The 25,135-nt window shown below is 37.5% G+C and overlaps 1 protein-coding gene across 1 annotated transcript in view; it reads right to left on the bottom strand.

The window, feature by feature from the left end:
- Positions 1-25,135, bottom strand: part of CNTNAP2 (contactin associated protein 2) — a 1,332,959-nt gene that overhangs the window by 432,999 nt on the left and 874,825 nt on the right. The gene's annotated exons all lie outside the window — the stretch shown is intronic.

A 25,135-nucleotide genomic window follows, 5' to 3' on the forward strand; every position in this document is an offset into this window, starting at 1 on the left:
TTTTGAAAATGCAATGCTAATGCAGCAAAGGAGCAGTAATACACTGTGTCATGTACATGGTAAATCACTCCAAGATCACTACAGTAGGAATAGTTATTAAAAGGACTTATCTGGTGAAGTTGCTTCAGATACCTGGTTTTCTTGTAAATGAATTTTTTGGATAACACCTTTGGAAATCAGTTTCTATCATTGGGCGATTTAGTGTCATGAGTGTCTTGAGCATGCATTCCTAGACGTAGCTATACCATATACAATCAGTGGTTCGAGAAACACTCCACATGGTGATAGAGTGCTTAAATATATATACTTACAAATTCACTTTATCACTAGTAGCAAGTACTTTTTTGTGATATTAAAACATTACAAAATATATTTTTTATTTTCTTAAATTTAAGAGTGATCCAAGAGATAAACAATAATTTTTTACTGAACCATGGTCCCAGCTGAGATCCAATGTAAAGGGAGTCCCAGTTACAAACATTTAAAGTGGAAGTTCTCCATTCCTAGGAAGTTCTCATGTAAGAGATCTCTCAACTGCCCTCTTTAGTCATAAGATTCAACAGAGAAGTATATCACAGGAAATTATAAGAAATCATAAATTGTCAGTATGCATATTGTAGACATAAGAGATACATGTTATAATAAATGTATTGTATGACTTTTGATAGCCACCATTAAGTTATCTCAGATACAGTGTGAGCCAAATAGATGGGAAAGCTGGGCATTCAGTTGAATGTGATATGAATGACCAGTGATTCATATTATTGGAATTAGTGCTAATATTGAAAATACTGCAATGGAGGGTAAGGCATGATGGGATACACATTACACCAAAAGTAACTACTTTTTTATTTATTGTTTAAAGTATTACATATGTCTCCTCCCCCCCCCCACATTGACCCCTGCCCCACCACTCCCTTCCCCCAGGATAAGCCCCCACCACCCTATTGTCTGTGTCCATTGATTATGCTAATATGCATGCATACAAGTCCTTTGGTTGATCTCTTACCTACCCTACCCCGCCCCTGCCTTCTCTCTGAGGTTGGACTGTCCAGTGTTTTTTAGTCTTGGTTAAGATTCCATTTTTATTTCATGAAACTCATCCAATTTCTTGATTCAGGTAAATTTTTTGTTCTCAAGTTATCCCAATTCGGTTTTAAACCTGTACTGTAATAATCACAGTAATGCATCAGGCATTTATAACCCATGGTTTGCTAAGTAGTATCTTTTCTGGGGGTGGGTAAGCCAAGACGATGCTGCCAATTTCCAAAGTTTCCTTGAAGTGGTTTGCTGAAAGACAATCTCACTGGTGATTAGGATATATCAGCATTACCATAAATTCCATACTGGTGAACTCCTATCCTTCATGTCTTAACTTCCATGCCACTTCCTCTATGGAATTTATTCTGGACCCTTTAGATTGGGCTGGGTATTCCAGCTATGGCCTCTCAGTATTTGGGAATTCCTCTCACATTGTACTTACAATTTTACAAGGTAGTTACTGATTTGTCTTGTTCTTCCAATTGAATCGCAAACTCTATGAGGTTGGTGCCTATCTATATCTTGTTTAATTTCAGGACAAAGTTGGCATGTGGTAGACATTTAATAGATTTGTTGAATGCCTAAGTAAATAAATATGGAAACTTATGTGCAATCTTATTTTGTATTAATTTATGAACAATTTCTCTGTCCCTTTAAGCTATGAAGCATACACAGGGTGGGGCAAAAGTAGGTTTATAGTTGTGAGTGCACAAAACACAGCTTATTCTTGTATTATTAGTGATTAATTATTGTATTATTTTTCCATACAAACAACTTTAAACTACTTTTGCCTCACCATGAATAATGCGTCATGCAAAAGAGATGCATTAGTATCTTCCCAAAGAATGGGCTGGTGAGTCAATAATGACGATGGTGTTGAAAAAGCATTGGTCTAACTTCCAAGGGGCCATTTTTGTCCCTGTTTTCACAGAAACTATCTGTCCTTTGGGATAAAAAACTTAGTTCTTTCTTGCAGCAGAGTGCATTTTTGATTAGATGAGGTATAATCCTTATCAGAAGAGCCTGGCTGACAAAGAAGAGAACATACAGAGAGAGCAGCACTTGGGTGATATTAAGGAAGAGTTCAGATTAACAGATGAGTGAAAACAAGTCATAATCAGTTGTCTCTGCTTGAAAAAAAATCTACAGGAAAGAAAACAATGGCTCACTATCTGTCACCCCAAGCTGTCACTTGAAATTCTGTCATCATCTTAAAGACAATTTGATTCCAGAGATAACAAATATAGAGTTTTAATTCAGGCTGGGCAATATATGAGTCCTATATTTTTGTGAAGGATTTTTGAATATTAAAGCCATCTTATGGTTATTTAAAAATAAAGCCAGTTTGTTATATATTACACACATATATTTTAATATATTATAAGTATATAGTTTGTAATATATTATATAGTATTATATAGCGATGAGAGTGATAAACAAGGACTTTATTGACTTATCTAAAATTAATTTCTTAATAAATAATATTATAACTAATACTATAGGCAATGTTTTCCTTCTACTTTAACTTTTCATGAATATTATTTATTTCAAATTTTTTCATTCTTGATAATAAGCCCCGTTGTATAAACACATTCTGTTAATACTATCATTAAGCTAAGAGGTGAGATGAAAGGGTTTAGACTTTACCATATAGACATCACCCATTATTACGAATGATATCAAGAGAGCAAGATAAGATACCTAAACTCCAGTAATATATATATTTTAATTGGCACTGAGAAAAGTCACCTTAGAATATTTTGCTCTCTGTTTTTCCAAATAGCTCCCTGGTGAAAAGAAATATTACCTTCTTATGAGAAATCTTCCAAACTTGCATTGTTGGCTGCACGGTAGCAACTTACTTTTTTTTTTTAATGGCTCTTGATCTTGTCAGCACATCATTAATTTGCTATTAGACTACCTGTTTTACAAAGTTTATTTTGTAGCACAGCATGATTCCCTCTCCTTAGTGATCTCAGGAGACAACAAATTACTATTTAAGATAATGACTGACTAGAACTTGGCAGATAGAATATTTCTGTTGTTTTCCCTGCTTCTTTTGAGATACCGTCTATCCCTAACAGTATTATAAACAGATGGTTAATTGTTACAGAGCTATGTACTCTTAATGCAGAAACTTGCCTATTTCTTGGTAACATGGTTTATAAAATAATCTTATAGCATTTATAAAGTCAAGACTAGTTCTAAAAAGTGGGAGGACATTCCAAGTAATTTGAGAATTTATGTTTTATAGATAATCTAGCAAGGATGGAGATTTGATTTTTGAAGAGATAGGCAGAGTATGGATATAATCTGTGTAGTAGTTTGCTAGGGTTGCCCTAACTAATTAGCTCAAAATTGGTGGTTTAAAACCATAGAAGTTTATACTCTCACAGTGCCGGAGTCTAGAAGTCTGAAATCTAGGTGTGGGCAGGGCCGTGATCTCCCTCTGAGGGCCTTATGGGATAATCTTTCCTTTCCTTTAGCTCCTAAATGGTAGGTGGGCTTTGCTTCTTGAAGGCAAATATCCATTCAATCCTTAGAATCTCTGCTCTCAACATCGAGCATCAACTAAAAGCAGAACCTCTTCCCATGAGGTCAGTTCTTGGCCACCATTTGTTGTCTAGCAAATTCTGATCTTATAAAACCAGCTCTACCCAATAATTGAGTTTTAATAGCTCTCAGGTTCCTTTTGATAATATATGGTGATGAATTTAAAGTCACATTCACACTAACTTAGTTTTTCAAATTAAGTGCATAGCATTTGAAACCTTTTGCAAGCAACACTGAAATATGTTGTCTAAATAATGTGATAGATACCTGCATCTTTTAACTTAGAGATTATCAATTCTAAGACTGAATTTCAAACACAGTAAAATAACAACATTAACATTAACACACATCTTAAACAGAAACAAGTGTAATAATCCCACATATTAAAAAAGTCACTGTTCACCTTAGTTTATGTCAAAAATGCAGGAAACATCCTTCTTTACCTTTACATAACTTCTTTTTATTTTATTTTTCCTTTACATAATTTTATTTGGGTTGCAGACTTTAAGTAAATTAACTAAGATAAAAAGTGCTGACTCATACACTAAACCTCCAGTGAGTCCTCTGATTAGCCAATCTCTTTTCAGGTTCACCTTAGCAGCTAAGATGCTTGTGGAGTTAAGCCTCAATCCTGAGTTTTATTCTTTAAAATAAGTCTATGTGGTGATTCCACTATGCAGTCAAGGGTAAGAACCACAGTTGAACAGGAGGCAGCAGCGTGGGCCCCCTTGTGGTTTCCTGAATCTCAAAGCAGAGTTTGAAAATTGGGCCAAGAAAACAAGACTTCATTAGGTCAGGTGAGCTTCTCAGGGAATTTAGACCGGGAGGAAGTTTCATTTCTGTGGGGACTTCATGGTCCAGGTGGAAAGGGCAAAGCTTTTGTTACAAAAGGAGCATGTTCAAATCAACAGGGGCAGAACTTTTTTCAAACACCAGAGACACAATGTTTTACACTGTCTGTACTAGACTTTGAATATACGATTTTTGGAGCACTGGGCATTGGTAGAAGTTTCATTTTTTAATACTTTTTCCTTCCAGAAAAGCCAGGTCATACTATAACAGGTAAATGGGGATTTTTATATGGTTATTTGAATAGTTAATGCTAACCAAGGCCTAGAGGAAGTAAACCTTTAAGAAAGTAAATTTTAGGGGAAAGGTATCAAGCGAAGATGCTAATAAGAGCTTCAAAATCTTTGGTTGTAGATGGAACAGAGACACCTGGCAGCATAAGTAATGTCTTGATGGGAGATTTCTAAAATTGAAGTTCAAGGTCATAAGCCACACAGGCACACAAAATGGCCTAGACAAGTCGGCCTCCAGGAAAGCCAAAAGCCAGATTTTCTCTTTTTCCCTTCTGTTTTTAGGTCATTCACCTTCCCCTAGACATAATGAAGTCTCCACCAGGACTTTTACCTGCTGCCTAGTGTAGGTCTACATCACAGTTTCAATAGAGTGTGTCTAATAAAAGTATGAAGTGAGCCACTATTTACAAGTCTATAGTAGTCACAGTAAGAAAATAAAAATAAATGAATTTTAAAAAAATGAAGTTTGACATTTTACGTAACCCCATATAGCCAAAAGATTAATTTAACATGTAATCAATGTAAATCATTGTTAATGAGTCATTTCACATTCTTTTTTTGTACTATGTCTTTGAAATCTTGTGTGTATTTTACACTCAGGTCATATCTCAATTTGGCCCTTTCATTTTTTTTCATATGAGAGTTTATTATTGTTCAGTTCTAAGAATTTTTCAGTTTCCACTTTTTTATATATATATTTAAATCTTTATTGTTCAAAGTATTACATATGTTCCTTTTCCCCAAATTTTCCCCCTTCATTTTAACGAGAAATAATTGATAGTTTGATTCCATACATTTTTCAATTGAAAAGGTAGATTCACATGCCCTCCTGGTTCAAATAGACTTAAAAAGCCTTCCAATAAGTTAACTGAGTATCAATTTCTAAATTTTAATTTTAATTAAGATACAAAAATTTTAATTCCTCTATCACAACCACATTTTGAGTATTCAATGGTTACATGTGGCTAGCAGCTACCATATTTGACTTTAGCCTGTCTAGATTATACTAGAACCACAATCCTGAGAACATACCATTTCAGAAGCAGCTGGGGATTTTTATGTTTCCTAAGTGTTGTGGGTGTGCATTTGGTGCTGTGATCACTTTATGTGTCCTATAAAAAGCAGGACTTGAAGGGGCTACACTCCTATAGAAACACAGTCTAAACTCATGTTTTAATTTCTATCTGATTCTTGTCTCTTTTTCATTTGATTCATCACTCAGCATGCAAAGGGATGTGATGAATTATCAACCTCTAAATCCTTATAAAGTTAAAAAAAAATACAATACTGCCTCTGCTTTTAAAAAACAAGCAATCTGCATTTCAATCAATTTACTATTTCATTGTACCAAATGTTTACACAGTTCTGTGTCAAGGTGAAATAAGGGCAACTCTTCTCTACCCACACCCCCCTTTCACTCAGCAAGAGGAAGCATGTTTGTATTTTATGAATCATAAATATAAGAATTAGCCAGTAAAACAGACACATTGATCTGAGGAAAGAGAACAAACTATCAACACATAAGCATCTTGCCCAGTGTGTGTAACTGATCTAAACTACCTTTGATTTTTCCATTTGCTCCAAGCTTGAAGTGTTCTCTCTAAATTTCAAATTCCATTTGTAAAACAGTGAGCCAACTTACTCTTCTACATGATCATCTTAGGTATTCTTAATGTAACTTCCACAGTCTAACAATTGTATTACTCTAAGTCAAACTTTGCAACTCTTGATCACTTTTAAGCATAAACATGTTCAATAATATTATGTTAACATGTGTAGGGTGCAGTGTTTTGAAGTCTTTGGTATCAGGAAGCACTTTATAAAACCAGATGCTTACTCAGTGAAAGTTCATATTAGCCATTAAATAGAAAAAGAAATATTTAAAGAATGAAGGCTTGGTATGTATAGATCATCAACTCAAACCAGCAGCTAATATAGTCCATTAAATTTGATGGCAAATTATTCTTCCAGAAAATAATAATATTAGATTTCAGATCATGGAACAATTGTCTCAAGACAGATTCTACTGCTCACTGTACAAAGTAGCCTAATTAATGCTGTTTAAACAGAAATATCATATATATTCAGGCTTCTAATTTGGATTCTTCTACTTTAGAATTTGTGAAAATTCAGAGAAGGGTTGGATTGAAATTTACTTGAAATTTGCTAAGAGAGTAAATAAACAGGATTTTAAAAGCAGTGGTTAATCTACTCAAGACAATAAGATATTGCTAAGGATTTAAAGCACATTAGTTTCTGTTAATGTACAAATGGGTTGACTCTATGTTTTAAAACAGGCCCTTTAAGACATTTCCTAGTTTGGCCATGTTTTTGAATTAAGCCTACAACTGAAGACAATACACTTGCATTTTTTAAAAAATAGTACTTTGGTGATTCCTAATTCAGAGTTGACACTTCTCCAATTAATTTTCACTAGTGAGTTATGACTGAATATAAACAGAGTTTGACAGTCCTGGAGGGTGGTGGTGCTGTTTAGGTACTTAAGAAAGGAAGTGACATTAGTGGACAAGGAAGGAGGAGAAAGTGGATGTATTTCAACCTTACAACAATCTGTGGCTCATAAATGACCGTTCCTTCCTTTCTTCCTGGAGAATTTAAATGTGACATGTGAAGTGAAGTACAATGCTCCATCTGTGACCCAACTTTTTATCTTTCCCTAGTCCCACCTGAGCTTTAAACTAAGGGTGAGGGTAGTTGAAGGAGGATAAGAAAAATAAAAGTAGTGAGAAGTTGACAGCAACAGATCCATAATGAAACCCAACAGCAAATCATACTAGAATATGTATACTAGAATTTAGCTCTTAGTTAAAATGATTGAATTAGCTCTTTTAAGTGTCATAGTTACACTGGAATGTAGTCATGTCCTGGGGCCTGGAGGCCTGCCTGTAAAGCAAGTGTCAGGGAAGAGCATCTATACTAATAAAAAAGAAACATGCAAATTGACCGTCCCTCCACTATGCCCACCAGCCAATCAGGAGTGAGTATGCAAATTAACCAAACAAAGATGGTGGTAGCCACAGAGGTGGAACAAGCAGGAGGCTTGGGTTGCCCCTGGCAATGGAGGAAGCCAAGCTTCCCGCCCACCCTGGCCTCCGCTCAAGGAGGCACTGGGGGAAAAAAAAAAAAGGAGTGGCTGGGGGCCTGGGTTGCCAGGGGCGACCCCAGGCTTCCAGCCTGCCCTGGGCTCTGCTCAAGGACTGGCTGGGGGCCTGGGTCACTGCAGAGGGAGCAGGGGGAACCTGGGTCACCAGGGGCAACCCCAGGCTTCCAGCCCACCCTGGCCTCTGTTCAAGGAGGGGCTGGGGGCCTGGGTCACCAGGGGCAACCGAGGCTTCCAGCCTGCCCTGGCCGCTGTTGAAGGAATGGCTGGGGGGCCTGGGTCGCTGGAGGGCATGGCCAGCTTGAAAATGGCCCTCAGCCCCTTACCCAGGCTGGCCATGCCCCCATGGAGTAAGAGTCTCTGCTGGGAGTATGGCCAGCCTGCAAACTGCCATCAGCACCTCACCCAGGCTGGCCAGGCACCCCAGCGGGGATCCCCACCCTGAAGGGGATGTGGCCAGCCTGAAAACAGCCCTCATCCCCTCACCCAGGCTAGCCACACCCCCATGGGGTAAGGGTCCCTGGTGGGGAGCTTGGCCAGCCTGCAAACAGCCATCAGCCCCTTACCCAGGCTGGCCAGGCACCCCAGTGGGGACCCCCACCCTGAAGGGGCTGTGGCCAGCTTAAAAACAGCTCTCAGCCCCTCACCCAGGCTGACCACACACCCCTAGTGGGGACCCTCACCCCATGGGGGCGTGGCCAGACTGCAAACCACCACAGGCCCCTCGCCCAGGCTGCCTCATGCCCCAAGGGAACCCCCACCCTGATCCAGGACAACCTTCAGGGCAAACCAGCCAGCCCCCACCTGTGCACCAGGCCTCTATCTATACTAATAAAAGGGTAATATGCTAATTAGACTGGGAGACCTTCCAGGAGACCTTCCAGATGTTCTTCTGGACAAAGCCACGGTGGCGGGGCCGAGGTAGAGGTAGTTAGAGGCCAAGAGGGAAGGGCAGTTGTGAGTGATCAGGCCAGTAGGGGGGGCAGCTGGGGGTGAGAAGACCAGGAGGGGCCCAGTTGGGGGCGAGCAGGCCGTCAGTGGGGGTCAGTTGGGGATGATCAGGACAGCGGGGGGGGGCAGTTTGGAGTGAGCAGAACAGCTGGGGGGCAGTTGGGGGAGAGCAGGCCAGTGGGGAGGTAAGGTGGAGGCGAGCAGGCCGGCGGGGGGTGGGGGGGCAGCTGGGGGCAAGCACAGTGGCACGGGGGGCAGTTGGGGGTGATAAGCCTGGCCGGGGGGGCATTTGGGGGTGAGCAGGGTGGTGGTGGGGAACAGTTGGGGGCAAGCAGGCCAGCAGGCAGAGTGGTTAGGAGCAATCAGGCAGGCAGGCAGGTGAGCAGGTTAGGAGCCAGCAGTCCCGGATTGCGAGAGGGATGTCTAACTGCAGGTTTAGGCCTGATCCCTGTAAACCGGCAGTAGGACATCCTTCGAGGGATCCCAGATTGGAGAGGTTGCAGGCCAGGCTAAGGGACAACCCCCCCGTCCTGTGCATGCATTTCATGCACCAGGCCACTAGTCTACACTAATAAAAGAGAAAGATGCAAATTGACTGTACCTTTGGGATGCCCACCAGCCAATCAGGAGTGAGTATTCAAATTAACCCAACAAAGTTGGCAAGTTAATTTGCATACACAGGCACTGAGCAGCTGGGGGTGGGACGCTTGCATCATCGCCATGGCAACGATGCAGGTGTTCTGTACCACTCTAGCCGCTCCAGGCCTCTGGGCAGGGTGGGAAGGCAGAAAGGTGGCTCCAGGCCAGAGCAAAGGTGGTGCCAGCAGCCAAGGGAAGAAAGGCCCATTCTGGCATGAATCTTTGTGCATCAGGCCTCTAGTAAGTGTATACTTTGCTTAAGATAATAGAATAATGTTGCCTGTTATGTACAGCACATAGAGCTCTGTTTGTTTTCTGCTAGTAATATAGCATTACTGACTCACAATCCAAGATGTCTTATAGAACTCTATAAGCAGGAAAGACCCCCTGGCCACAGTCACCAAGACCCCAGACAGGATGTGGCCAAAAACTAAATAAATCAGATTAAGAAAATTGCTGTAGCTTGCACAAGAACTGACCAATCAACTCAGCCCATGACCCATACCTCCTTACTCATAATTACTCATGATTTTTGGCTCAAAAACTCCGTCTATAAGCCATCTGGTAGTTCTAGTTTTAAGTGGCAGCTTCCCCTTCTCTTTGAGTGGTGTCCTGCAGTAAAGCGACTCTAATTCTTCCACTGCAATTCTCAGCGTCCAGTGTTTGGCTCTGCTTTGCTCTGAGCAGATGAACTCTCTTTCTGTTGGGTTACAAGAGTCTCATAACATAATATCCAAAACATCTATGTTTCAATAAAAAATTACTCATCCTACCAAGGACCGGGAAGATCTCAAACTGAATGAAAAAAAGAAAATCAATAGATGCCCACACTGTGATGATAGAGTTATCTAGTAAAGATTTTAAAGCAGCCATTCTAAAAGTTCTTCAGTGAACAATCACCAACATGTGTGAAATCAATGCAAAAGAGAGTCTCAGCAAAAAACAAACAAACACAAACAAACAAAAAAAAACAAAAAAGTGAAGCATTAAGAAAACCATATGCAGGCTACTTAATCTCAACATTAGAGTTTTAAAATTTTAATTTTAACACACCTGAAGTTTTGTTAAGAGTCAACATTAAGAATTCTAGAGGAAGAAGTGTTGCTGTGTGTTTTGCTTCATCTAATGATGCTGCTAAATCATTTGTGGATCAAGGTGCCATAACTTTTCAAAACATCTAAGCAAATTTCTGAAATGATACAGAAATTTTTCATTCACATCTCCTCTGAAATTATAGCTTTCAAATGAGAAGACAGGATAGACACTGATATCAATTGACTAGTGTGACAGAAAACAGAGGAGGTAGTGGGGATATAACTAAGAGAACCGATGAGAAGTGTAGAGACATCTTCTCTGTAATATTAATTAACTGAGTCACCAATTAATGTGCAGAAAGTTCAGTTGGTGATGCCAGCCTGAACACCATGAGCTTGTGCACACATCTCTTTACCCTGGAGTTCTTGGAGTTAGCAAAGAGGCAAATCAAAAAGACTAAAAACTAAAAGATTTCAGACTAAAATGTAAGATCACAATGTGGACTTTTCTAAGAAATTATTTTGGGACCCAAGCCAGTATAACTAGGTCTAATATTTGCAACTATACTACGACCAAGAAATATAGTGATTGATCTTTTTAATGTTGAAGATATATTTTTAGGTAAAGGTTAAATTGTTCTCAGTTCACTTCCTTAAAAATCAGAGAAATATTTTATTATTTTTGAAAAATTTTTGTTAAAAAGTGACTGAAAATTTAAAAAAAATTATTTGTGCTTGGTAAGGATTAATTTTGAATACTCTTTCCAGAAAACTATTTTCCTCAATGATACCTCTTAAGTTATTACCAAAGGCTGTTGGTTGGATGCTGAAAGTCTCATCATAGTTGACTCCTATTTCTTTCTTGAGTCTATTTTACCCACATGTCCATTCCAATGCAAAACACAAGCCTATTGCTAAAAAGAACTCAAGTAAAAATGATGACAAACATCTCATGTGCCTTCTTGGTGATGAATATGACTTTATGATGAAAATGGGGTGGGGTGGGGATCCAAAGAGTTCAGTTGTGCAAAGGACAGGACAGTTTGCTCAGGAATTGCCCACACTTATAGAACAGCCAAGAGAAGCAGATTTCCTTGGATGTTTATTGTACCATTAGGTGTCCTGTGGGTTCTTATCAAAGCAAAGACTATAATTCACTCCAAATTCTCTGGCATCACATTGATAATGCTCCTATATAGGATATTTATCCAATGACAAGATGATCACAGAAGGGGACAGTCAAAAAACACAATCTTGATTCCCGCTCAGCAAAGAACAGTTGTGGTGAAACAGGTTATGTTTCTTAGAAGTTTGTGATGAATTTGTTCCCCCCTATAAACATGGATGCTGAAAAATCAAATTACTCAATCTGTTAGTATATTAACATTCATGATTGTGTATATTGAAACACATGGTCATTTAATTGATGAAAATGCAATGTTGGCTTTGAGATATTTTCATCTGGGCAGATTGTCTTAATGATATGACTATATTATGCTAATGGTCACTTTATAAAATGCAAGTTAAAAAGTAGCAATAGAATGTTGCTGTTTTATGCCATTTTTCCAGTAGAATCTCAATGACATATTAAATCATATTTAATATAAATCATATTTACTACACTTTGAGGAGAAATTTTACTGACCAATTATCATTCTGATTTAATATACTTTTCAGAAGATTTAGCTGGAGCCTCACATGACTGATGTGATTCACAATCTCTAATATGGAAATGTTGAAAGCTCTTTTGATTCCAATTGTATTATTTTTTGAAATACAAACAAAATGAATGTTCCCTCCCAAACTGGCAACAATACAGTTATTCATTTCAAGGTTTAATGTTTTGTGTATGAATCATGAACACTTAAATTCTATAAATTGTTTTCTCTGGTACTTAAGTTTTCTCTGTTTCTATCATTTGGAACCATTTCTGAATATTAAATATTCAGTTATGCTTTCTTATCATTAAATAAAGTTTGAAGTCAAAATGCCTTTTAGAATCCAGATAGGCCAAATCTTTAGCAGAAGAAGATAATTAAAATGGAACGGAAATGTTTAAGTATAAATACAAAAACTATTTTAAAATTGCTAAAACTCTTCTCTTTGTCCTCAAACTTATAGTTACAGCAGTTATTAAAAGTTATACTATGATTGATACAGATATGTAGAAACAAATAGCATTCTGTCTCATTACATAGACTGCTTACTTCCATCTGAGAACTGTTTGTCCTAGCTTATGTATTTGTAATAAGCTGTCTTTATCAAAATTGTATTCAAAATCTCTGTGATTAATTGCTTATGTTTGTTTTGTTACTTGTGGAATATAGGAAAAAAGCTCTCCCCTAATTACTGGATTGCCACTTACTTATCTGTATGATCTTTGGTAAATGATTTTGCCTGGATGTTAATTTCCTTACCTATAAAATGGGAGTAATCATTTTTCTGTATCTTGTGTTCCTAAAGAGCAAATGAGCTATTATGCATGTGAACCATCAAGCATGGGGTGTGGCACAGGTGAAGCAGAAAACAAGTGTTTCTTTTTAGTAATAGTAAAGAAATGTAAACTTGATGAATGTGAGCTGTGAATTAGAATTTTTAATTTCTGGATAAGTTGAGTTTTTGCTTTAAAGTAATCTGTTTTGTTAAATGTGTGATATTTCAGTGATTATATAATGCTGATGGTTTTAAAAAGAGAACATTATATGGATTAGTAAGGATTTATGTTGTCAATGAAGTCAAATACTTAAAAATATAATTTATCAATACATAAAATTTTACTTATACCTCATATTAATTTATGCAATAAGAATACTTTTCTTTTGTATTCTTCAAAATTTCAGATGATTTGAACCATTCTTGCTTTACTTTGAATTATCCCCTTTGGGACCTGTTGAAACAATCTCCTAGTCAAAACCTGAATGATGGCATATGGTTAAATATAAGATATATTTTTAGTTAACCTTTTTCAATTTCATAATGTTTTTTAGCTAAAGCAATTGCCATGAACTTGGCCCACACTTTCTAGGACCACCCCTAAATATCCTGTGTTCCTTGTGTCAAAGAGCAAGGAATATTCATAGCTTTGTGAAAAAGAAAGCACAGAAGTTTTGTATAAAGCACTATCCATGGAAGTTATCCTGCTTTGACCTGAATTGTTAATTGCCTTTGTATAATGTACAGCAATAGCTAGCTGGGAAGCTCCTTTATGTCTGAGAACTCAATCCTGTTCTTCTTCCCTCACAGTAGGTGTTTATGATATTTTATCTGGTCAATTCTCACACAAAGGACATGTCCTATATACATACTGACAAATGACTGGATGAAAACAGAGGCTCAGCCAAATGTTAAGGTGATCTATTGATAATTATTTTTCTCGGTACTCTCAAAGATCCAGCTGTTTAAAAATATCCAAACACACAACTTTTTCTATTATTATTATATAGATTCAAAAAGTAGAGCAAAGAAATGAGACAATCTTCTGGACAATCAGGCAAGAAAAATGGCTTCAATTTTTCAATTTGCCTCTTTGCCTCACTTATCTAAAACACTGTTTGAGAGGAAGAGGTGTGTGAAAATTTACTAAGGTTTTCTATTATATTGATTACTTTTAGACTAGCATGTACATATTTTTGACAATTTGCTCAAGGAATCTTAGCTGAAAGCTTAACTGAATTTGAAGCCTTAGGTAGTGCTATTTTTATTTATTATATCATAAGTTCACCTAGATTATACTTTTAAAAAAACCTATACAAGTAACTTTTTGGTGTTCAAGCCTCAGATAGTTTCTCTCATAAAGTCAAGGGGCTTAATTTACAATTGATATTGGAGAATGTTTATGATACTACCTTCTGGTGATCCAAGCCAAGACTTGAGACTCTATCCTGGACAAAATTCTAGAGTTCTGATCTGAAAAGCTCTTCTACCTCCCTGTCCCTTTCTGTCCACATCCATCACTTCTCTTCTAGATGACATCCTTCATCTCATCTCCATTGAGTCCATCCTTTGCACTATGACCAGGATGTTTTTCCTTAAACATAAATTAGCCCACATTCCTTCCCAGTTTAAAATCCTTTCATTCCTCACGAGAGCTTTCAGGATGAAGTTCCAAACTGCTTGACTTAACATATACAACCACTTTGTGAAGGAACTGTTTTTTACCTTCTCCATCAATCTCCTTCCACTAGTCCTCAAAGCTCTTTTTGCAAGAGCTATATGGAAATGCTGCAGTAACTCAGATACTCCCTATTATTAGACAGGCTCCCTCCTGTGTCCCAGACTAGTCAGTCTCAACTTGGGGCAGGGAGGGGATGCTGTATTCCAAGGGATATTTGGCAATACCAGAAGACATTGGCTATCACACTGTCACAGGCCATAGATGTGGAGAGAATACTAAAATGCACAGCATCACCCCTCAAAACAAAGAATTACCCCGTCCAAAATGCCAAGGAAGAGAAATCCTACCCTGCACCAACCTTTATGTCTTTACCAATTTTTCCTACTCTTCCTTTAAGACTCAGCTAAAGAGTTACTGCCTCTGGAAATATTCCTGTGACACCACCTGGTCTCATTTGGATTAATCTTTTTAGTCTTTAATTACCACCCTGTAGACCTACTGCTACAACTCATACTGTAGTTACTATTCTCATCTCCTTTGCTCCCATACAGATTTAATAATGATCTGGAATGTAATGTTTGAAACCTATTAAGTGCCCAACAAATGTTTATTGATTATATAAATAAAGTAAAGGCAACAAGAGCAAACTGGCCTATCTATGAAGGTCAATGGCAAGGTGAAATGGTTGTAATTGGTTTGAGTCCCCTTTAGCTATACTAACATTTATAAAATGCCTTTGGGTCAGAGCAGAACTTTCATCTACTTAGAAATTCACAGAGGCAAAATTAAAACATTACTAAAGTAAATTCATCACCCTTAAAATGAGGAGTTATACTTGATCTCTACATATGAGACACCTGCAAGCATTTCTTCGATGGATCTATAATTTTATGACTTTATTCACAGTTCTGCTCACTTTTTCTTGTCCATGCTTATCTTTTTGGCCTCTAGTCCTCCTACTTTAAAATAACTGCACCTTCTCCTCTGGGATACTGAGGAGGGTGGCAGGGTCCTCCTTGGCCTCTGTTGCTGGATTCCTACTCTAAGTTCCAGTGGGTCAGTTCTAGCCTATGGCCCACCAAATCTCTGCATAGAGATGAGTATTTATATAGGGGAATATTTCATTGGGGAATTAGACAATAAGGTATTTGGGGCAAGTCTTTTCTTATCCTTATTAGAGGATCGGTTCCCAGGTAAAGTTAGTTTGAGACTTGCAGTTAAAGAAATCTAAGTTGGTTAGAAAAAGGTGAGAGCAAAGAGAGAAAATTTTCTGATTCAGCTGAATTATAATGAACACAAGCATCTCTGTAGGGTTGAAGTTAAACATAACTCAGCAACACTAAGTCGTTGAGATAAGCTAAAACCCTTACTAACTTGACAGCAGTATTATTATTAGCCAAGGTCTGTTGTAACAGAACACAGACACAGATCCACACCTAGAATATGAGTGGTGCTATTATGTTTATTTATCATAAAAGTAGTTAGAATTCAAAAACTGCTCATGTTAGGTTTTCCAGTGAAAGCGATGATCTCTCTCTGTATCTGGGGTTTGAGTTCACGCTGTCACCAACTCTGCTGGTGTCTAATGAGGATCTCAAAGGTGGGAGATAGTGGTCTTTCAGGCATTGTAAGCATCTATGAAAGACCCAGAAACATTAATCTGGCAGTGTACCAAAGGGAAAGAAATAATTGAAAAAGAGACATAAAGCGAGAAGAAAGACAACTATTAAAAAGTTGAATTCTAGTAGAAGTAGGAGGATATTTTTACAACACTCAATGTATTTTTAAATGGTTTCCTTCATAGACCCGAACACAAAATGCATCACAGAGAGTACAAAAGAGCAATAGTCCTTTTTCTGAGATTCTCTTCATAGAAAAAGAAAAAGATTTAGCCAGCAGCAGGAATTTGTTCCACCTACCTCTAAATGGAAATCACTTCTAAAGCAGTTATGGAAAAAATTTAGCCAGGTTCCCAAACAATATAACATGTTCAATGCTAAGTCTGACTCATGGAGCTTTTGCCAGCAAATCATTATTCTCGCACTATGAGGGGGCAGGTGTATTGTTCCCAGTTAGAGGAAAGCCAGGGGAAAAACATTATAGTCAGTGGAAGAGCTAAAGAGACTTGATTTATAGATTATATGGACTTGCTAAGTGTGAAAGGAAAAAGTAATCCATATCCAATCTTTTCATTTTTCCTTTGAAGCATCTTTCAAATGTGAACTTTCATCTCTATGACTTCTCAATGCGTCTCCATGCAGTCTCTTACTCCTTGCTCACCTGCCAGGCCATCACAGCCTCAAGCCAAGAATCCTTACCTCCTAACCTCTAGCAGGTGTGCCTCGTATTTGTCTGTGGCACTTAGCACCATTGATGCCCCCCTCCATGCCCTCCCCACAGCACAAGAACTGGTGTGAGAAGACCCCTGCAACAGAGTTCCATTTTACATTCTATCAGTGAGAAGCTCTGTGTGGATTTGTAAGGTGAAAGAGAAGTACATGTGTGAGCAGTGGTCTGTAGATGTGTGGGTTTTGTGATATCCAAGCTTTGGATCTAGCCTCGAGACGTTCTCTTATGGATAGTGCAGGCCACTGTGACCATTGGTGGAGATTCCTGCAATTCCTGATGCAGGGGCAGGGGAGAAGCAATGTCTAATTCCTGCGCTGCCACTGGAGAAGTTAAGAGATAGCAATGGTCTTTATTGACTTCAGTTATTCCAACTTTTCCATCATTTTTGTAAGCATCCAATGCCCTGCATTAAGTCATTTCCTCCTTGAAATATCTCAGGTACGATCTATTTTCCTGACTGATTCATCTGTCTCCTGATGACGATCCTCTCTCTAGTGACCAGAAAGCACCTAGTACAACTTTTTGTTTCATCACAGGTGAGGTCCAGAGAGACTAATGAAGTTGCTTAAGATCTGCCAGCCACTTAATTATCGAATCAAGCCAAGAATCCCTGTATCCTATCCTCCAGGCTGGCACTGATTCCTACTGCATCACACCTTGCTGGACTTATAGACCATCTTCTCATGCTCTTGCATCCTTTTATGTATTGCATTTCATTGTCTCTATGATGCAGCCATTATAATTTTTTAATGAAAAAATTAAGAAAAAACACAACCAAAGAAGCTAACTCAATGCATCTTATCACTTTAACATTTTTATACTTATTGAAAAATTTGAAAGGCCTTATTTATACTTATTGACAATTTTGAAAAATTATTGAAAAAATAGATTTTATACTTATTGAATAAGTCATTTTGACTTGATTCCATGTAGATGTTTAAAATCATTTATTGCACAACAGTAAAAAGAAAATATAAGAAAAATACATTAGTTAAGATACTTCTGAAACTTTCTTCACTTTGTGTCTGGCTCTTTGAATTGTGTTTTGACTCACAGACATTAACATTCTTTTTACTTTAAACACATAACATGTTTTAAAATATAAGTCTCTATGCCATCAACATATCAGGTGATGTAGTATTTTTAAACAAATCTACTAAGCAACTAAAATGTTTTGGTGCTGAGCTTTTAAGTCACTTGGCAATGACAGAGAGCTAATTTTCTTACTCTTGCTTCCAAAACGTTGTTAAACACATGTAATGCACCATCTCTTTTATCTCCTCCCAAAACAAGTGGTTGTTAGGGATAAGAGCACCCCCTATTGTCTCTAGAATTTTCTTTCAAGATGTTGACAAGAATTCTGCATGCTCACATGCATGTAAGCAATGCCACTACATCACAACTGCCACCTGGCTGAAGGTGACCGTAACATATCATAGAACCTAATATATCCCCATTTCAGGAACACTGCAATATGAAAAATTGTGTGCCACAAAATTCATTAAATTCTATTCTTCAGTATATATATATATATATATATATATATATCCTCACCCCAGAATATATATTTTTGATTTGAGAGAGAGAGAGAGAGAGAGAGAGAGAAAGAGAGAGAGAGAGAATGAACGATTGGTTGCCTCCTGTAAGAGCCCTGACTGGGGATCGAACCTGCAACCTAGGTATATGCCATGAATAGGAGGGATGACACTCTAACCAACTGAGCCACCTGGGCTGTATATATTTTTTTAAGGTATAGTTCATGGCATATAATTATTTTTCGTGTCACAAAATATAAGCATAATAGTAGCTTGTTCATATATCATTTTTCCATAAACTGAAACTTGTGCCATGTGTATCCACAGTCCCACTGTTTTAGCAATCAGTTAATTACTGATAATAATTAGTTTCATATATATAATACATAACATCTATAGCTTTAATTCATGTTTGTACCCAATATTACTGTTCTCATACTACCGAGCATAGTTGCATCTGAAGACATTATCACTGTCATATGTAATAAGATCCTCTACCTTCCCAAAGTCTCAAATATTTCTGTGATATCTACATATGGGTAGCAAGGCTGTGGTAATGGAATTGGCAGAATCTTGTTTTGGTCGAGGGAAGTAAAATCAGAGAAAGAAATTTACTTCCTTAAGGAGATATACTTGCCATCTTTGCTAGTTTTCTTAGGAAATGGGCTTATGTTCTGCATATTCATAATTAGTACCTGCTTCTGCAGCATGTGCCTGAGCAGAAAACAGCCTAGCAGTCAACAGGAACTTGCTGATATGAGAGAACATTATGTGAAATGGAAGAACGCATAAAGAGCATGGAGCCCTGCAGATATGTGGCCATCTGTTGCTTGGTTTTATCTTTTCTTTCCTCCAACCAATTATATGGTCTGCCCAGTGCCCAACAAACAGTAAGCCATCCATTAATGAGGATTCCCTTCTTTTCCCCAATCTTGCTCCAAAGTTAGAGCAGGGCAAATATTTGAGCTGAAATAAATCTTCCTTCTTTAAGGCTTAGCTACAGTTCTGAAGATAGTGGCCACACCAAATCACCCCCCACCTCAGAAATACATATGTATTGAATGCAAGGGGTGTGTTTAGATTAGAATGGGTACCTAGAACTCTTTTTACCCAGGGTTTCTAAAGCAATCGCCTTCTGAATCAGTGTGGCTCTAGAATTCTAGGAAGATTTCCAGGGGGAAGGCAGATGTAAGAATTCTACAGGAGTCCACATGATTCCCCAGACCCTGTGCATGGCCCCTGTGAGCCTCTATTTCACTGGAGCCATGTGGCTACAGTAGCTTCTCTGTATTTATTTCCCACCAGGATTTAGGCCAGGTACCGCAGGCATCATTCAAATTGACATAGCCTCCTGTAATTGTTACTGAGGAAAGAACCTTAGGATTCCTGCAAATTGACCATTTGCTCTTCTAATTTTTCTTGCATACACATAATTTAATGCTGGAATGCAGTACACTGGAGTACTTGTTATGACCTCTGTGGGCTTTCGAGTCAAGCAGACAAATTTCAATCTTGGCTCTGTAACCTAGAGTTACGTGACCTTGATCAATTTACTTAGTGCTTCAGTTTCATCATTTGTAGAATGGGAAAAATGCCTGTCTCATGGGGTTTCTGTGAGAAAGGAATGAGGTATGGATATAAAGTGCCTGGCACATAGTAAGCACCAAATAAAGAGAACTATTGGTGACAAACATGACATTTTAAGACTCCTCATTCAGCATCATTAGCTCATCTGTCTTACTGACACTTAATCAAGACTATTTCTAAAGAGCGAGCCCATATTAATTTCCCAGAAACTCAATTGCCTACTTCAGTTCATTTTCTTTAACCAAACTGAGACTAACTCCCGTGGCATGATTGATTTTGCCACAGTGATTCTGCATATCCTAAACAAGATCTTTCCATCTGCTGCTCAACCCCATCTGTTCTTGCCTCCAGCTGATCCAATTTCATATCCAGTTGGTAGAGGGCCACCTGAAAAAAATCTCCATTATGTTCTGATGTCCTGAAGAAACCTTGAGGAAAATTCAGCCTAGAGAGTTCAGTCACTTGGACACATTAAGCCTCAGTACATTATTTTAGAGGAAATGGGGAACTTGCCATATGGTACTATTATTGTTGGTAAAGTTAAATCATATTAAAGTCCCACTTAAAAAATAATAAAAACTAGTGCCTAGGAGAGTGCTAAGTGTATCACAGATGCTCAGGACTCGTGGACTAGCTTATTTTTTTTTACATTAGAAGATAATGATAATTTAGGTGATTAGAGAAACCAGGACATTTAAGACTTCAATTACTTGTTCACAAAATGCATTCAGGATGGCATTCATACAAGCTGGAGCATCCGGGAGCATTTATGTGGAAAGGGATGCAACAGCTGTATGATCATTACCCCCCAAACCATTTGCTTTTTGGTTATTACATCCCAGATGTTATGATGAGCACTCTGCCTTTATTACCTTCAGGCATTTCATCAAATTAAGATTCCATTTATTGTATGATGCCCATCATTTTATGTGCACTTTCCCCACCCATATGGACACAGCACTGATTTTAAGAATCATCCCAACTAAAATGGGAATGTGTGTATGTGTATGTGTCACTATATGTAAGAATACAGTAATTCATGATTCCTATTATTACCTTTATGAGGCTCATTTGACAAATGAGGAGATTGAAGTTTAGAGATAGTAAATGAACGTCTAAGCTCACTCAGCTAGGACAATAAGTCAACCTGGATTTGAATCTGGTTTTGTCTGCTCCCTAAAACCTATATTAACTTTGGTTGTCAATGTCCTGGCCTTATAGTGAGCATGTGTCTGTAGGAAATGAGTCACAGTGAGCAAACCTCCTGAATATTCTGTGCTCCCTGTGCTGTCCCTACAAAGCATGTCTTCATATCTAAAATAGGTATACTATATTCATGCCTTTCTCCTCTTTCTTTCAACTTTGCTTCCTTATTCATGAATGACCTATGTCAAAAACGATTTTTTTTCCCTGTCAAATAATTCCCTTCTCTTCCATCTGTATGACTACCCTGTCTTGAAAGCATAGCTCACACCAGAAACCTTAAGAATATTAGGATGGGTACTTTCTTTAAGGAAATCTTTCCCACCCCTTTCACTCTTTAGTAATAGAAATATTCTTTATTTTTAATTAAATGAGTGATGGGTTTAATCCAAGGAGGCCTTTGGTTACTTTCCTTGGCCTAGAGGACAAATGGTCAGCAACCTCCCCAGCAATTTTCTTATTCATCTTTTTTTCCCCCCACTTCCTTGGGCTCTCTGAGGATATAACCAACAATACACAAACTATCGTGCTTTTTTTTTTTTTTTTAACCTCTGTGGATCTAAGATCTCCAAACTCACAACTCAAAGCTCAAAGTCTGGGGAGAAAAAAAATCCCAAATGTAAATAATATATTTAATCATTTTACAAATCTTTCTTCTTTCTCCACTAAATACACAGAGGTTAGTACTTGAAAGTTCTACAATTTAATTTGCTTAGTAAATTTAGTGGCACACTCTATTTAGAGCAAAAATACTCATTTAGTCAACAAATATTATTGAGAACCTACTATGTGCCATGACAAGCATGCTACATTTATTATGTACAATTTGCACAACTCTTTAGTATGTTCTCCTCTCCACTCCCCCCGGGGGTTAAGTGGATTGCCAAAGCCATACAGTTATGGAGGGCTTGACAGGATCCAGAGGGAAGTCAAGTTGATTCAGAAGTCTTGGCTCCTTCTACTTTCCCATTTAGCACCAAGATATTTTTCGTCAACCGTGAGTAATAATTGAAGTCATTACTCACAAAGACTTCAGCCCATAAAATATATTTAGCTTTTACTTAAAGGACATATCCATTTAATGAAATACTTTCTTATTTCTTGAAAAGACTATAATGGTGTTAGAAAAAACCAAATAGATTCATTACATTTTACTGTAAAGAGAGATTCTGTCCACCTTTGCCATGTGGTTATCACAAATATATTTCTTATATTGTTTTTTTTTTCTTTAGAAAAAATTCCAAGCACCTTCCATTTGACCCAGAGTTTTCCATCAGTTGAAGAAGATTGCTTTTTATATCATCGAGTGATTTGGATTTGATGTCTCATTGATATCATTGATAAAATATAAGAAGAAAACATTGGAGTACAAACACAAAGTGATTATACTGAATCATTAAATTGGAATTTGATATGCCTTGGAAAAATGTAGAATATGGGATATCATTTTTTAGTTTCCACTCTCCAGCCAATATTAATTGTAAATTAAGAGGAAATTCTTCATAAGAGTCAAATTGATTGGTTTGAGACTTAAGGAAAACTTTAAGTTAAACTTATGTCAAATAGGATGCAGAATTCTAGAAGTATTGCAATCGCAGAATCAGAATTATGGATTCCTAATAATTGAATGTTTCAAGATTATAGCATTACTCACACATTTTAAATCTTTGTTGAATTAGATCTTATGATTTCCTTTTGCATTCTTTTTCACTTTTTGTATTAGAAATATCAGGCAAAAAGTCCAATTAATTCTTTCTATTATTGTTAAAGCCTTTTCTTCATTTTCTTGACTTTGGTCTTTCTCTAAATCCATCCTGCACATGACTGCCATATTATTTTTTGTGGAACTCATTATAATACATTCCAGCTTATAAGCCTTCCATGGCCTTCCACTGCCTGGCTTACCAACTCCTTAGCCTGAGATCAACTGCTGCTCAAAATATAGCCACAAGGTTCTACTACTACTACTCTATGGAAACCAAGAACTAAAATCCAAATGGGCATCTCACAGTACCACACTAAAAGTCTGCCTTTCCTAAACCTTTTCTCATATATTACATCCTACCTTCAATACCTCTCTCCATATCATTTCTCCAGAAAGTCATTTTTGGCCTATCCAGCCTACAGTAGAGATCTCTGGTGCCCACAGTCTCTCAGAGGACCCTTTACCTCTACCACTTTTCCAGTAGCTGTCATCTCTTATTTTTCTTTTTTGCATATATTTTCTCCTCTGAGCTTATGATAAATATCTTGTGAAAAATACCATGCTTGTGTCTGCACACAGAAGGTACACAACTTATATTGCTTTCTATGTCCCAACAAAACTCTATCTCTTGATATTATTCATTTTAAATTTTATTGGGAATGATTAACATCACACTTCAGAGTTTTCTTCCCAAGGAACGATAATCCTAGTTTCTCTTCTCAAAACACACCTTTACAATAGTTAATAATTCTATTCATAGCTTTATTATAAACTTTCTTAAAAGTTCTACCCAACTATACTAATTTGAGTTGTGAAGTACAGTGTTAGATGCAATTATAATATGAAACACATCCACAGAGTGAAGAAAAGGACTTGTCTTAATAAGTTGTTGGGTCAATACTCCATTAACCACCTACCTAATGCAGCTAGGAATACTCATCAAAAGAACCGAGTCTACCTATAAACTGCATAGGTCCATGGAGACAAACGTGTATATAATGCTTACCTTTTCAATTTTCTTTTAACAACTGAGCATATGAAATGGAAACGAAAATTATTTTTGTCTCAAAGGATAAAAGTAAATATAACTAGTGAACCCTAGTATTTTTAATGCTTCTTAAAAAGGTTCTTTCTTTTTTTTGTTCTGGACACAGATAATAAAGTAGTGATTGCAGGGGTGGGTGGAGTTGGAAGGGGGGGGGCAGAATAAATGGTGACGGAAAAAATAAAAACATAAAAAATTTGGTGAATATTAGGTTCAGAAAATATTAGACTCTTCAAGCAGCATTTCCCTTTAGTACTATCTACAGCAAGTGATTTACCAGTGCTTTGTAGATATGTAAAATTACTTCACTTTCCATAAGCTAATTCTGAAACTTCCTGAGCTCACCTTAAGCAAAATTCCCTTCTCTTTATCTTCCCCTTTATGGAAAGTACTAGATGGCCAATTTGGGACCCTGGGACATACTTCCTTTGTTTCTGTTCTCCTCCAAACAATTACCAAAAGCCTTCATTTTCAGGTCCTGTGAGACCAGCCATTTACTTCTCTTACTTTTCTAAATATTAATTAGAGTATCTGTAGGTTTTTTTTTTGTTTTTTTTTTTTTTTAAAGAAGGAAGCTAGTAAGAAGGAGCTTTTTTGGCAATAAGGTGTTTTCAGACAAATGTTTCAAGTATTAAGATGGCAATTCTATGCTCAGAGATGGCAAATCTGAAGTCTAAAAAAATAATGGTCCAAGAGGATCCATAGTTGCTTTTTGTGGTAAATCTATTGGTGACAAAGATGTTCCCAAACTCTCTCCTTCTGACATGAATAATGAGCATCATTTATGAGTCTTAATAATTGGCATTAACTCCATACTGCCTCATTTGTGTGTTAAGTAGGGCTGTTAACTCTAAACTATAGGAAAATTCTACAGAATCTTGCTCCCCGTCCCCCCACAGTCTTACACAAATTGGCCATGATTTTGAACAAGAAAAGCTAGGGAGATTTAGCAGCTTCTTAGGATTTTTCCACCGTGACCAGGTTAGGGGCTGGGTTTCTGGGTCTATATCTTAACAGATACGTGCCTCCCTCTCTGTACTATTGGAAGACAGTGAGAAAGGAAAAAAATTCTATTCTCTGTTCAATCTGAAACAGTTAAGGATTCCAGGAATTTGAAAGGCATTATTTCAGTGTTTTGAATAAAAGACTATGCAGTTAAACCTCTAAAGGATCCAC

The sequence above is a fragment of the Eptesicus fuscus genome, chromosome 14 (assembly GCF_027574615.1).
Source record: "Eptesicus fuscus isolate TK198812 chromosome 14, DD_ASM_mEF_20220401, whole genome shotgun sequence".
NCBI lineage: Eukaryota > Metazoa > Chordata > Mammalia > Chiroptera > Vespertilionidae > Eptesicus > Eptesicus fuscus.